General features: G+C 42.5%; 2 non-coding genes and 1 pseudogene across 2 annotated transcripts; 1 reads left to right on the top strand and 2 right to left on the bottom strand.

Moving 5' to 3' along the window:
* Nucleotides 1-2,983: 2,983 nt before the first annotated feature.
* On the bottom strand, nucleotides 2,984-3,090 carry LOC131024029 (small nucleolar RNA R71). Its single transcript, XR_009101624.1, has one exon. It is a non-coding gene; the product is annotated as a small nucleolar RNA R71 (small nucleolar RNA).
* Nucleotides 3,091-4,915: 1,825 nt separating this feature from the next.
* LOC131023277 (uncharacterized) overlaps nucleotides 4,916-15,367 on the top strand; it is a 132,829-nt pseudogene continuing 122,377 nt past the window's right edge.
* Nucleotides 14,032-14,138, bottom strand: LOC131024027 (small nucleolar RNA R71). The gene has a single exon (XR_009101623.1). It is a non-coding gene; the product is annotated as a small nucleolar RNA R71 (small nucleolar RNA).

The raw sequence follows: 15,367 nt of genomic DNA, 5'->3' as shown, positions 1-15,367 counted from the left end.
TTATTTTTCCTGCGGACTTTATGGTCTTGGACATGCCGGAGGACAAGAATACTCCATTGATTTTGGGGCGTCCATTCCTAGCTACCGGACGTGCGTTGATTGATGTACATGATGGAGATCTCACATTTAGAGTCAATGATGAAAAATTGACTCTATCTATCTATGACGCTATGAGAAAACCAGCCGAGCCGCAGATGGATGAGTGCAACATGATTGAGTCTGTAGTGGATTTCCCTGCAGCCGTGAAACATGATTGAGTCTGTAGTGGATTTCCCTGCAGCCGTGAAGGATCCCTTGGAGGAGTGCATCACACGGTCCTTATACCCATACTCTGAGCTCGATGATGCATATGATGAGATTTTGGAATACATTGCTGAGTTGGAGGCTGTAGAGAAACATCCCATCGATCATGTGCCTTACATGGATATTCACAAACCTGTTGATGGGGGAAGGAAGTCGGTGGAAAAAGAATTCCCTGCGTCAGAGGAGTCAGCCAGGCCAGAGGAGTCAGCTGGGCCAGAGGAATCACCTACGCCAGCGGAATCACCCAGAGCAGCAGCCGCACCCAAACTTGAGCTGAAACCGCTTCCTGAGCATTTGAAGTACCAATTTTTGGGTGACAATGAAACTTTTCCTGTTATTGTTGATTTATGCTTAATTTACTCCATTTTTAAGGGTTTGTTTGTGCATATTTTAAGATAATCTTCTGGAAATTGGTGCGTTTATGGTGTATTTTATGTTTTGCAGGAGATTTAGGCTTTCGAGATGAAAGAATGCAATTTTGGATGATTTTGGCATTTTCTAGGTGTTTTGGTCTCCAGAGCAGAGAAATCATCATTCCTCTGGAAGACCAGAGAAATCAAAGCCCAGATCAGTGAAGTCGAAAGCCAGAGCAGAGAAACCAATCGCCAGAGAAAGCAACATATCAGAGCAGAGGAATCACCTATTCCTCTGCCGAGAAGCGCCAGCATCAGAGAAGTAAAGTCCAGCACTCAATAGTTAGAGAATGCCAGAGGACTCATAAGGCGCCAGAGGAGTCGCCATTCCAGAGGATTCAATCAGAGGAGTCAAAGTCAGAGGAGTCGATGCCAGAGCGGAGAAATGCCAGAGCGGAGGTCCATTTCACTGGCGACCCATTCCGCTGGCGATACCATTCCTCCTCTGGCGATAACAGGGAAATCATCCATTCCTCTGGCGAGAGCTGCGAAGTTGGCAAGAGTGGGAGTATTTTCCAGAAGCGCGCATCCTGCTGGAGAGTTGCCTTATTTCACACGATTCTATTACCTTTAGAATTCTACTTTGCATGGCAACTTCCATGGTGATCCGAAGGAATTCTGAAGCTTATAAATAGGTCCTCTTTTGACCTATTGAGAACACCAACCCACATCCGAGAACCCTAGCATTCATACTTTAGTTTTTAGCTTTAGAATTTTATTGCTTTCTAGTTTTAAGGCTTGGATCAAGATTGAAGATTGAAGATTCAAGCGATACAATCGTTTTTCATTCGATTTTTATATAATTCAGTTTTTACAATTGCATTCCATTTAAGTATGTTTATGTTTTATTTAAGCATGTCTGGCTAGTTTCCTTTAGCTGATTCTAGGGTTTGTAAATAGTTGATTGAATTTATGTGATTTATTTGTTAATACCTTTATGCCTTCCAGTTTATGATTCATAATTCCTGGTGCTTAATTTCTTGTGAATTATTTGGCCAATAGTTTGCATGTTTAGCTATTCGGTTTGAGACCTAGCGGAGATAACTGTTTAGCGGATTCAGGAATGTATGATATGATTTTAACCTTGAGACCTAGCGGAGATAGGTGGATCATATGGAGCAATTCTTAGGAGCTATTGGGAGTTAGTAGATTTTCTTGAGACCTAACGGAGATAGAGAATTTACTAATCTACGATCATTGCTGCTCTAGCGAGAGTAATTGGTTAATTAAGCGATCTCTCATCATAACTGGATTAAATTGGTACATAGGATTAATAGATTAATTGCGTAGATTTAATTGATGAATTTACTACCCTAGGATCAGTTGTCTTTTATTTTTGATATTTTCCTACGTGATTTTAATTACTGTTATTTGCGTTTTAGTTTAGATCAACCAATCTCTACGTTCTGTTGCCTGTCTACTATTTAAGTGTGTTTTAGGAGATAGATAAAGTCGTTTCGTTGTGTCAATCCCTGTGGATACGATATCTGGTTACTATTTTTGTGCTACAATTACACCGTGTTAGTTGCGGTATTTTGTGCTAATAATTTAGTGATCAACTTTTTGGCGCCGTTGCCGGGGATTTGATAAGAAATTGCTTTAATATTTTCGATAGGACTTTATAGTACTTCAGGTTTTTATTTGTTTTTATTTTTGTTCTAATTATTTTTAAAAGTGTGTTTCTGTAGGTTGCGTATGAGCACAAGATCTCACGATAATCCTCTTTTTGAGTTTGATCCTGAAATTAACAAGACTTTACGCAATCTTAATAAGCAGTACAAAAGAGACAACCACGAAAAAAAGAAGCAAGCAATGGCAGAGCAACAGAATAACATGGACCTTGAAACTCTTGTGCGAGACAGCTAGACGAAGAGAGAGAGCGCAACCGGGCTCCTCCACCAGAGCCACCACTGAATCACATGTATCAGCCTCGGGTTGATCAATTTCAAGGAGGCAGATGGGGACCAACTGTACAAGCCAACACGTTCGAGCTGAAGCCGGGATTGATAAACATGGTGCAAGCTGAACAGTTTAGTGGAGCGACTTTTGAAAATCCGCATGCTCACATCACTCAGTTTCTAGATATTTGCGACACTATTAAGCAGAATGGAGTGCCACCTGATGCCATCAGAATGAAGATGTTTGGATTCTCTCTCAGAGACAGAGCGAAGGAGTGGTTCAAGAGTCTGGACAGAGGTGCTATTACTGGATGGGAGGATTTGTGTTGAGCTTTCCTGGCAAAATACTTTCCTGCTTCTAAAGCTCAGAAAATCATTGCAGAGATTTCTCACTTTTCCCAGCTAGGAGATGAGACCATTCATGATGCCTGGGAAAGATTTCGCGAGCTGCTCAGGAACTGCCCACAACATGGTTTCACGGAGGATCAGCAAATCATTCACTTTTATAATGGTTTGACTGGTCTAACAAAAAGTATGGTGGATGCTACTGCAGGTGGATGTCTTCTCCATAGAAATACGAAGGAAGCTTATCGTGTGATAGAAGAGATGGCCTCCAACAGTTACCAATGGCCGAATGACAGAAATTCCACGAGAAGAATTGCAGCTGTGAATGAGGAGAGAGATGATTTTAAGGAGAAATATGAAGCTCTTCAAAAGCAGTATGAGTTGGAGAGAAAGGCACTGCTAGCTAAAATTCCTCAGCAGGCGAGTTTACCTGATGTGTCGCAGCTGGAAGATGCTAATTATGTCCAACGGCAGTACCAATTCAATAGACCAAACTATCAAGGACATCAGGGCGGCAATCCACCGTATCATCCAAATAATAGGAATCATCCAAATTTTTCCTATTCAAATCCCAACAATGCTTTGCAGCCTCCACCTGGATTTTCTGTTTCTAGTGGGGGAGTCATCAATGAGCCAAAGAAAGATTCAATGGAGGAAATGATGAAGCAAGTATTGGTGAAGGTCACCGGGATGGAGACAAACTCGGCAAACTTGGGAACCAAAATGTTCAACATGGAGCAAAATGTGTCAGCACTTTCTAAGCAGGTGCAGATGTTAGAAAATCAAGTTGGTCAGATGGCTAACCAAGCAGCTACACAGCACAAGCCGGGCCACTTTCCTAGCAATACTGAAATTAATCCTAAAAATCAGTGTAATGCAATTCATCTAAGGAGTGGAACTCAATATGAAAATCATACAGAGCAGAGGAATCGCCATTCCTCTGCAGAACCGCAGAATGACAAGGGAAAAGGCAAGGTAGTGGAAGACGACAATGATGACTTGGAGGAGCTTGCAGTGAAACAGACGCCTCCCCCTAAGAAGGATTCGAGCTCTTCAGCTGTTAAGGAGCCTATCCCTACTCCTACGTTTCCTAGGCCAGAGTACAAGCCTGTAGCACCCTTCCCGAATAGCCTGGCAAAGCCGAAGATGGATCAGAAGTTGGCCAAGTTCATGGAGATGTTTTCAAAGCTTCACATCAACATTCCTCTACTTGATGCTTTGAGAGATATGCCAGGCTATGCCAAGTTCCTCAAGGATGCAGTTTCCAACAAGACAAAATTGGGGAAATATGAGACGATTAATCTTTCCGAGGAATGCAGTGCAGTGCTACAAAGGAAGCTACCATTGAAGCAAAAGGATCCAGGGAGCTTCACTATCGCTTGTGTGATTGGAGGGCAGAACTTCTCCCGTGTTCTTTGTGACTTAGGGGCGAGCATCAATCTGATGCCTCTCTCTATTTTCAACCGGTTGGAGATTGGAGATATCAAGCCTACCTCTATTGCATTGCAGATGGCAGATCGTTCCATAACATATCCCAAGGGCGTTGTGGAGGATGTTCTAGTGCAGGTGGAGCAGTTTATCTTTCCTGTCGATTTCGTAGTCTTGGACATGCCGGAGGACAAGAATACTCTATTGATCTTAGGACGTCCGTTTCTAGCTACGGGACGTTCGTTTATAGATGTGCAAGATGGAGATCTGACTTTCCGCGTCAATGATGAAAAGATGACGTTATCCATCTATGATGCAATGAAGAAGCCAGCTGAACCACAAATCGAGGATTGCAACTTAATCGAGACTGTAGTGGATTCCACTGCAACCGTGAAGGATCCTTTGGAGAAGTGCATCACACAGTCCTTATACCCTTATTCCAATCTAGACGAGGCGTGTGATGAGATTTTAGATTATATTGCAGAGCTGGAGGCCGTAGAGAAACATCCCATCGATCCTGTCCCTTACATGGATATTCGCAAACATGTTGATGGGGGAAGGAAATCGGTGGAAAAAGAATTCCCCACGCCAGCGGATTCAAACACGCTAGAGGATTCAACCAGGCCAGAGGAGTCTGCTACGCCAGCGGAGTCAAACAAGCCAGAGGATTTAACCAGGCCAGAGGAGTCATCCAGAGCTGCCGCCACACCCAAAATTGAGCTGAAACAACTTCCAGAGCACTTGAAGTACCAATTTTTGGGTGACAATGAAACTTTTCCTGTTATTGTTTCTGCCTATCTATCTCCGTTGGAGTTGGAGAAGTTGATGCGAGTTTTGAGAAAATACAAGTCTGCTATAGGATGGTCTATTTCCGACATCAAAGGAATTAGTCCTTCTATTTGCATGCATCGTATCTTAATGGAGCAGGAATACAAGCCTAAGGTGCAGCCGCAACGACGTTTGAATCCGACAATGCAAGAAGTTGTGAGAAAGGAGGTGCTCAAGTGGTTGGATGCAGGAATCATTTATGCCATCTCTGATAGTGAGTGGGTGAGCCCGACGCAAGTTGTCTCTAAGAAGGGAGGCATGACTGTGGTTAAGGATAAGAAAGATGAGCTCATAGCTACGAGGCTGGTCACAGGATGGCGCGTGTGCATTGATTACCGAGCGTTGAATGCAGCCACACGTAAGGATCACTTTCCTTTGCCGTTTATTGATCAGATGCTTGACCGATTGGCAGGATATGAGTACTACTGTTTCTTGGATGGGTTCTCGGGTTACAATCAGATTATGATAGCCCCGGAGGATCAGCATAAGACCGCGTTTACTTATCCCTATGGCATCTTTGCTTTTAGGAGAATTTCTTTTGGTCTTTGCAATGCTCCTGCCACGTTCCAGCGCTGCATGATGGCGATTTTCCATGGGTTGATTGAAAATATCATGGAGGTATTCATGGACGATTTCTCTGTCTTTGGATCTTCCTTTGATAATTGTCTGGACAATCTTGCTCAAGTATTGCAGCGATGTGAGGAGACGGCACTCGTACTCAATTGGGAAAAATGCCACTTCATGGTCCGTGAGGGCATTGTTTTGGGGCATAGAGTCTTTGCCCAAGGATTGGAGGTGGATCGTGCTAAGATCGTGGCCATGGAAAAGTTGCCACCTCCTACTTCTGTGAAATCAGTGCGGAGCTTTCTTGGGCATGCAGGATTTTACAGGCGCTTCATTAAAGACTTCTCCAAACTGTCCAAGCCACTTTGTGCTTTACTAGAGAAGGATGTGAAGTTTGTCTTCACCGACGAATGCCGCGTATCCTTTGAGAAGTTGAAAGCCGCGCTGATCTCTACGCCAGTGTTGATCACACCGGACTGGAGTGCTCCGTTTGAATTGATGTGCGATGCTAGCGATTGGGCCGTAGGAGCTGTGTTGGGGCAAAAGAGGGATAAGTTATTCAAGGTAATTTACTACACTAGTAAAACTTTGGATTCTGCTCAGAGAAATTACACAACCACGGAGAACGAGCTGCTAGCTGTGGTGTATGCCTTTGATAAGTTCCGTTCTTATTTGATTGGAACTCATTCCATTGTGTACACTGATCATGCCGCCATCCGCTACTTGTTCACGAAGAAGGACTCCAAACCTCGATTGATTCGTTGGATTTTATTGCTGCAAGAGTTTGATATGGAGATCCGAGATCGAAAGGGACGTGAGAATGTGGTAGCCGACCACTTGTCTCGCTTGGAGAATCCGATCGAAGGGGATGATCCAAAGATGGCCATCAATGAATCCTGCCCCGATGAGCAAATATGGGCTCTGTTATTTAAGGATCCTTGGTATGCTAAGTATAGCAATTACTTGGTTATTGGAGCTCTTCCCGAGGGGTTGTCGCATTATCAAAAGAAGAAGTTCCTACATGATGTCAAGTTTTATTATTGGGAGGATCCTTACCTATACCGAAGATGCGCCGATGGCTTTATTCGGCGATGTGTTAGAGATCATGAATGGCCCAAGATCATTGAAGAATGCCATAGCTCACCTAGTGGAGGCCACTTTGCTGCCAACCGCACTGCCATAAAGATAAATCATAGCGGTTTCTATTGGCCTTCAATTTTCGCAGATTGCCATGCTTTTGTGAAATCTTGCGATCGATGCCAGCGCATGGGCAACATTACCAAGCGGGATGAGATGCCGCAGAATATCATTGTTGAGGTGGAGCTGTTTGATGTTTGGGGAATTGACTTCATGGGTCCTTTCCCTACGTCTTGTGGTTTTTCCTATATTTTGCTTGCTGTGGAGTATGTGTCTCGATGGGTGGAGGCGATCCCAACTACCACCAATGATTCAAAGGTAGTCATTAAATTCTTGCAAAAGAATATTTTGACTCGGTTCGGAGCACCAAGAGCGTTGCTTAGTGATGGGGGGGTCGCACTTCAACAATAAATTACTAGCGAGCATGTTGGCAAAGTATGGAGTAAAGCACAAGGTGACAACTCCATATCATCCTCAAGCTAATGGGCAGGCAGAGTTAGCGAATCGAGAGATCAAGCAGATTTTAGAGAAGAGTGTCGCCAATAAGAAGGATTGGGCGAAGCACCTAGATGATGCTCTTTGGGCGTATCGCACTGCTTACAAAACTCCAATTGGTATGTCTCCCTATCAACTTGTCTTCGGCAAGTCATGTCATTTACCTGTTGAGATTGAGCATAAGGCATATTGGGCGACGAGGGGAATTAACTTGGAGTTCAAGGAGGCTGGTCATACAAGGCGAGATCTATTGACGGAGTTAGATGAATGGAGGAATGAGGCCTATGAGAGTTCCCGCATCTACAAAGAGAGGGCCAAGAAATTCCATGATTTAAGCATCCGCACCAAGGAAATCAAGCCAGGAGATGAGGTACTCCTATACAACTCGAAATTACGCTTGTTTCCTGGCAAGCTGCAATCAAGATGGACAGGGCCATATGTGGTGCATAAGAGCAATTGGAATGGGACGTATGAGTTGTTTGCCGCTGATGGCACTATTTTCACTGTCAATGGTCATCGTCTCAAACCATACTTCAAGTCAAACATGGATCGTGGCCTTGAAGTTGTCAAATTCAATGACCCATGAGTTGAGGTATCGTCGAGCTCTAGACGTTAAATTAAGCACTTGTTGGGAGGTAACCCAATTGTTTTTCTTTGTTTTGTTTTTCCTTTCTTTTCGTTTTGTTTTGTTTCGTTTTGTTTCTCTTTGTTTTGTTGTTTTGTTTGGGGCGGGTATTTCTTTGCCAGATTCCTGGAGGTCTTTATGTTCCAGCGCGACCACTGTCCACGCTGCACATGTCCAGTGCAGCCATTCTCCCCTCTGAAAAAGACCGCAAACTCACATTTTCACCGCCTCTCACGACGCTTCAGTTTTTCAATGCCGATAATCAGGGACGTTTTCTCAATTCTCCTTGTTTCTTTTGTGCCCTGAGGACATGGCATGTTTTAAGTGTGGGGGGGGTGTTGTGGAGCTTATATTTTTCAAAAATTAGGCAAAAATTGATTTTTCTATGCTTAGTTTTTGGTCTCGAATCTGGCTAATTTTTATGAATTTGTGGAAGAGAAGATGGTTTTCGATGTGAATTTCGGGTTTGTGAATGAATGGAGGATATTCTTGTTTTACTTTTGATATATGTTTCTTGTTTGTGCAAAGAATTATGAGTTTTGTTGCAACACTTTTGTAAGTTAGTAAAACGTGATTTGTCCGGTAGATGCTAGAAGGAGTGTTGTCATTGTGATTGCCTACGATCGTATCTTGTCTGTGAAAAATGTTGGACGAATTGCCAACTTCAAAATTGCCAGCTCTGAAACATCTGGCCTGTTCTGAAATGTGATAGCTCTGAGTCTCTGCTCCTCTAGTCTAACTATGAGCATGGGAAACCACGTGAAAAGGCTTTGGATTACATCTAAATGGTTTTATTTCATGAATTATGGCTCAACTGTCGAAATCTCAAGCACACAAAGTGTGAAAATTGGTGATATTGATTATAAAGGCGGTCACATTAGGGAATTCACTTCTAGCGGAGAATTGGGTCTGATCGAATTACTTGCATTACTTTTGTGTTGCTTCTTAAACTTTAAGATTACTTGCATGATTGAGAGATGTGTGTTGATTGTAAAGTTTTGAATTGACTTTGTGAATGATTGGATGGAAATTTACATTGTTGAAATCAATTTCTTCCTAGGATTCATATAGATTTTGCTTGAGGACAAGCAAAAGGCTAAGTGTGGGGGAGTTGATTTATGTTTAATTTACTCTATTTTTAAGGGTTTATTTGTGCATATTTTAAGATAATCTTCTGGAAATTGGTGCGTTTATGGTGTATTTTATGCTTTGCAGGAGATTTAGGCTTTCGAGATGAAAGAATGCAATTTTGGATGATTTTGGCGTTTTCTAGGTGTTTTGGTCTCCAGAGCAGAGAAATCATCATTCCTCTGGAAGACCAGAGAAATCAAAGCCCAGATCAGCGAAGTCGAAAGCCAGAGCAGAGAAACCAATCGCCAGAGAAAGCAACATATCAGAGCAGAGGAATCACCTATTCCTCTGCCGAGAAGCACCAGCATCAGAGAAGTAAAGTCCAGCACTCAATAGTCAGAGAATGCCAGAGGACTCATAAGGCGCCAGAGGAGTCGCCATTCCAGAGGATTCAATCAGAGGAGTCGAAGTCAGAGGAGTCGATGCCAGAGCGGAGAAATGCCAGAGCGGAGGTCCATTTCACTGGCGATACCATTCCTCATCTGGCGATAACAGGGAAATCATCCATTCCTCTGGCGAGAGCTGCGAAGTTGGCAAAAGTGGGAGTATTTTCCAGAAGCGCGCATCCTGCTGGAAAGCTGCCTTATTTCACACGATTCTATTACCTTTAGAATTCTACTTTGCATGGCAACTTCCATGGTGATCCGAAGGAATTCTGAAGCTTATAAATAGGTCTTTTGACCTATTGAGAACACCAACCCACATCCGAGAACCCTAGCATTCATACTTTAGTTTTTAGCTTTAGAATTTTATTGCTTTCTAGTTTTAAGGCTTGGATCAAGATTGAAGATTCAAGCGATACAATCGTTTTTCATTCGGTTTTTATATAATTCAGTTTTTACAATTGCATTCTATTTAAGTATGTTTATGTTTTATTTAAGCATGTCTGGCTAGTTTCCTTTAGCTGATTCTAGGGTTTGTAAATAGTTGATTGAATTTATGTGATTTATTTGTTAATACCTTTATGCCTTCCAGTTTATGATTCATAATTCCTGGTACTTGTTTTCTTGTGAATTATTTGGCCAGTAGTTTGCATGTTTAGCTATTCGGTTTGAGACCTAGCGGAGATAACTGTTTAGCGGATTCAGGAATGTATGATATGATTTTAACCTTGAGACCTAGCGGAGATAGGTGGATCATAGGGAGCAATTCTTAGGAGCTATTGGGAGTTAGTAGATTTTCTTGAGACCTAACGGAGATAGAGAATTTACTAATCTACGATCATTGCTGCTCTAGCGAGAGTAATTGGTTAATTAAGCGATCTCTCATCATAACTGGATTAAATTGGTACATAGGATTAATAGATTACTTGCATAGATTTAGTTAATGAATTTACTACCCTAGGATCAGTTGTCTTTTATATTTGATATTTTCCTACGTGATTTTAATTACTGTTATTTGCGTTTTAGTTTAGATCAACCAATCTCTACGTTTTGTTGCCTGTCTATTACTTAAGTCTGTTTAGGAGATAGATAAAGTCGTTTCGTTGTGTCAATCCCTGTGGATACGATATCTGGTTACTATTTCTGTGCTACAATTTCACCGTGTTAGTTGCGGTATTTTGTGCTAATAATTTAGTGATCAATTGTATCTGCCTATCTATCTACGTTGGAGTTGGAGAAGTTGATGCGAGTTTTAAGGAAATACAAGTCTGCTATAGGATGGTCTATTTCCGACATCAAAGGAATTAGTCCTTCTATTTGCATGCATCGTATTTTATTGGAGCAGGAATACAAGCCTAAGGTGCAGCCGCAGAGACGTTTGAATCCGGCTATGCAAGAAGTGGTGAGAAAAGAGGTGTTGAAGTGGTTGGATGCCGGCATTATTTATGCCATCTCTAATAGTGAGTGGGTGAGCCCGACGCAAGCTATCTCTAAAAAGGGAGGCATGACTGTGATTAAGGATGAGAGAGATGAGCTCATAGCAATGAGGCTGGTCACAGGATGGTGCGTGTGCATTGATTACCGAGCTTTGAATGCAGCCACACGTAAGGATCACTTTCCTTTGCCGTTCATTGATCATCGATTGGCAGGATATGAGTATTACTACTTCTTGGATGGGTACTCAGGCTACAATCAAATAATGATAGCCCCGGAGGATCAGCATAAGACCGCGTTTACTTGTCCCTATGGCATCTTTGCTTTTAGGAGGATTTCTTTTGGTCTTTGCAATGCTCCTGCCACTTTCCAGCGCTGCATGATGGCGATTTTCCATGGGCTGATTGAAAATATCATGGAGGTATTTATGGACGATTTCTCTGTCTTTGGATCCTCCTTTGATAATTGCTTGGACAATCTTGCTCAAGTGTTGCAGCGTTGTGAGGAGACGACACTCGTGCTCAATTGGGAGAAGTGCCACTTCATGGTTCGTGAGGGCATTGTTTTGGGGCATAGGGTCTCTGCCCAAGGATTGGAGGTGGATCGTGCTAAGATCGTGGCCATTGAAAAGTTGCCGCCTCCTACTTCTGTGAAATTGATTTATGCTTAATTTACTCTATTTTTAAGGGTTTGTTTGTGCATGTTTTAAGATAATCTTCTGGAAATTGGTACGTTTATGGTGCATTTTATGCTTTGCAGGTGATTTAGGCTTTCGAGATGGAAGAATGCAGTTTTGAATGAATTTGGAAGAATTTGGCGTTCTCCAGGTGTTCTGGTTTCCAGAGCAGAGGAACCGACATTTCCAGAGCAGAGAAATCACCATTCCTATGGAGTCAGAGAAATCAAAGTTCAGTGCAGCGAAATCCACGAACGCCAGAGGAATCGAAGCGAGCGCGGAAACGCCAGAGGACTCATAAGGCGCCAGAGGAGTCGCCATTCCAGAGGAGTCGAGGTCAGAGGAGTCGATGCCAGAGGACTCGCTTCCCCGCTGCCAGAGCGGAGGAATGCCAGAGAGGAGTCGATGCCAGAGGACTCGCTTCTCCGCTGCCAGAGCGGAGAAATGCCAGAGCGGAGGTCCATTTCTCTGGCGCAACCTATTCCGCTGGCGAGGTCAGAGAAATCACCCATTCCGCTGGCGATACCATTCCTCTGGCGATAACAGGGAAATCATCCATTCCTCTGGCGAGAGCTGCGAAGTTGGCAAGAGTAGGAGTATTTTCCGGAGCGCACATCCAGCCGGAGAGTTGCCTTATTTCACACGATTCTATTACCTTTAGAATTCCACTTTGCATGGCAACTTCCATGGTGATCCGAAGGAAATCTGAAGCTTATAAATAGGTCCTCTTTTGACCTATTGAGGACACCAACACACATCCGAGAACCCTAGCATTCATACTTTAGTTTTTAGCTTTAGAATTTTATTGCTTTCTAGTTTTAAGGCTTGGATCAAGATTGAAGATTGAAGATTCAAGCGATACAATCGTTTTTCATTCGGTTTTTATATAATTCAGTTTTTACAATTGCATTCTATTTAAGTATGTTTATGTTTTATTTAAGCATGTCTGGCTAGTTTCCTTTAGCTGATTCTAGGGTTTGTAAATAGTTGATTGAATTTATGTGATTTATTTGTTAATACCTTTATGCCTTCCAGTTTATGATTCATAATTCCTGGTACTTGTTTTCTTGTGAATTATTTGGCCAGTAGTTTGCATGTTTAGCTATTCGGTTTGAGACCTAGCGGAGATAACTGTTTAGCGGATTCAGGAATGTATGATATGATTTTAACCTTGAGACCTAGCGGAGATAGGTGGATCATAGGGAGCAATTCTTAGGAGCTATTGGGAGTTAGTAGATTTTCTTGAGACCTAACGGAGATAGAGAATTTACTAATCTACGATCATTGCTGCTCTAGCGAGAGTAATTGGTTAATTAAGCGATCTCTCATCATAACTGGATTAAATTGGTACATAGGATTAATAGATTACTTGCATAGATTTAGTTAATGAATTTACTACCCTAGGATCAGTTGTCTTTTATATTTGATATTTTCCTACGTGATTTTAATTACTGTTATTTGCGTTTTAGTTTAGATCAACCAATCTCTACGTTTTGTTGCCTGTCTATTACTTAAGTCTGTTTAGGAGATAGATAAAGTCGTTTCGTTGTGTCAATCCCTGTGGATACGATATCTGGTTACTATTTCTGTGCTACAATTTCACCGTGTTAGTTGCGGTATTTTGTGCTAATAATTTAGTGATCAACTTTTTGGCGCCGTTGCCGGGGATTTGATAAGAAATTGCTTTAATATTTTCGATAGGACTTTATAGTACTTCAGGTTTTATTTGTTTTTATTTTTGTTCTAATTTTTTTTAAAAGTGTGTTTCTGTAGGTTGCGTATGAGCACAAGATCTCACGATAATCCTCTTTTTGAGTTTGATCCTGAAATTAACAAGACTTTACGCAATCTTAATAAGCAGTACAAAAGAGACAACCACAAAAAAAAGAAGCAAGCAATGGCAGAGCAACAGAATAACATGGACCTTGAAACTCTTGTGCGAGCCGTGACTCACCTTCAGAGGCAGCTAGACGAAGAGAGAGAGCGCAACCGGGCTCCTCCACCAGAGCCACCACTGAATCACATGTATCAGCCTCGAGTTGATCAATTCCAAGGAGGCAGCTGGGGACCAACTGTGCAGGCTAACACGTTTGAGCTAAAGTCGGGATTGATAAACATGGTGCAAGCTGAACAGTTTAGTGGAGCGGTTTCTGAAAATCCGCATGCTCACATTACCCAGTTTCTAGATATCTGTGACACTATTAAGCATAATGGAGTGCCACCTGATGCCATCAGAATGAAGATGTTTGGATTCTCTCTCAGGGACAGAGCGAAGGAGTGGTTCAAGAGTCTGGACAGAGGTGCTATTACTGGATGGGAGGATTTGTGTAGAGCTTTCCTGGCAAAATACTTTCCTGCTTCTAAAGCTCAGAAAATCATTGCAGAGATTTCTCACTTTTCCCAGCTAGGAGATGAGACCATTCATGATGCCTGGGAAAGATTTCGCGAGCTGCTCAGGAACTGCCCACAACATGGTTTCACAGAGGATCAGCAAATCATTCACTTTTATAATGGTTTGACTGGTCTGACAAAAAGTATGGTGGATGCCACTGCAGGTGGATGTCTTCTCCATAGAAATACAAAGGAAGCTTATCGTGTGATAGAAGAGATGGCCTCCAACAGTTACCAATGGCCAAATGACAGAAATTCCACGAGAAGAATTGCAGCTGTGAATGAGGAGAGAGATGATTTTAAGGAGAAATATGAAGCTCTTCAAAAGCAGTATGAGTTGGAGAGAAAGGCACTGCTAGCTAAAATTCCTCAGCAGCCGAGTTTACCTGATGTGTCGCAGCTGGAAGATGCTAATTATGTCCAGCGGCAGTACCAATTCAATAGACCAAACTATCAAGGACATCAGGGCGGCAATCCACCGTATCATCCAAATAATAGGAATCATCCAAATTTTTCCTATTCAAATCCCAACAATGCTTTGCAGCCTCCACCTGGATTTTCTGTTTCTAGTGGGGGAGTCATCAATGAGCCAAAGAAAGATTCAATGGAGGAAATGATGAAGCAAGTATTGGTGAAGGTCACCGGGATGGAGACAAACTCGGCAAACTTGGGAACCAAAATGTTCAACATGGAGCAAAATGTGTCAGCACTTTCTAAGCAGGTGCAGATGTTAGAAAATCAAGTTGGTCAGATGGCTAACCAAGCAGCTACACAGCACAAGCCGGGCCACTTTCCTAGCAATACTGAAATTAATCCTAAAAATTAGCGTAATGCAATTCATCTAAGGAGTGGAACTCAATATGAAAATCATACAGAGCAGAGGAATCGCCATTCCTCTGCAGAACCGCAGAATGACAAGGGAAAAGGCAAGGTAGTGGAAGACGACAATGATGACTTGGAGGAGCTTGCAGTGAAACAGACGCCTCCCCCTAAGAAGGATTCGAGCTCTTCAGCTGTTAAGGAGCCTATCCCTACTCCTACGTTTCCTAGGCCAGAGTACAAGCCTGTAGCACCCTTCCCGAATAGCCTGGCAAAGCCGAAGATGGATCAGAAGTTGGCCAAGTTCATGGAGATGTTTTCAAAGCTTCACATCAACATTCCTCTACTTGATGCTTTGAGAGATATGCCAGGCTATGCCAAGTTCCTCAAGGATGCAGTTTCCAACAAGACAAAATTGGGGAAATATGAGACGATTAATCTTTCCGAGGAATGCAGTGCAGTGCTACAAAGGAAGCTACCATTGAAGCAAAAGGATC

The sequence above is a fragment of the Salvia miltiorrhiza genome, chromosome 4 (genome assembly GCF_028751815.1).
Source record: "Salvia miltiorrhiza cultivar Shanhuang (shh) chromosome 4, IMPLAD_Smil_shh, whole genome shotgun sequence".
Lineage (NCBI taxonomy): Eukaryota > Viridiplantae > Streptophyta > Magnoliopsida > Lamiales > Lamiaceae > Salvia > Salvia miltiorrhiza.
This window is presented reverse-complemented; position numbering and strand designations above follow the sequence as displayed.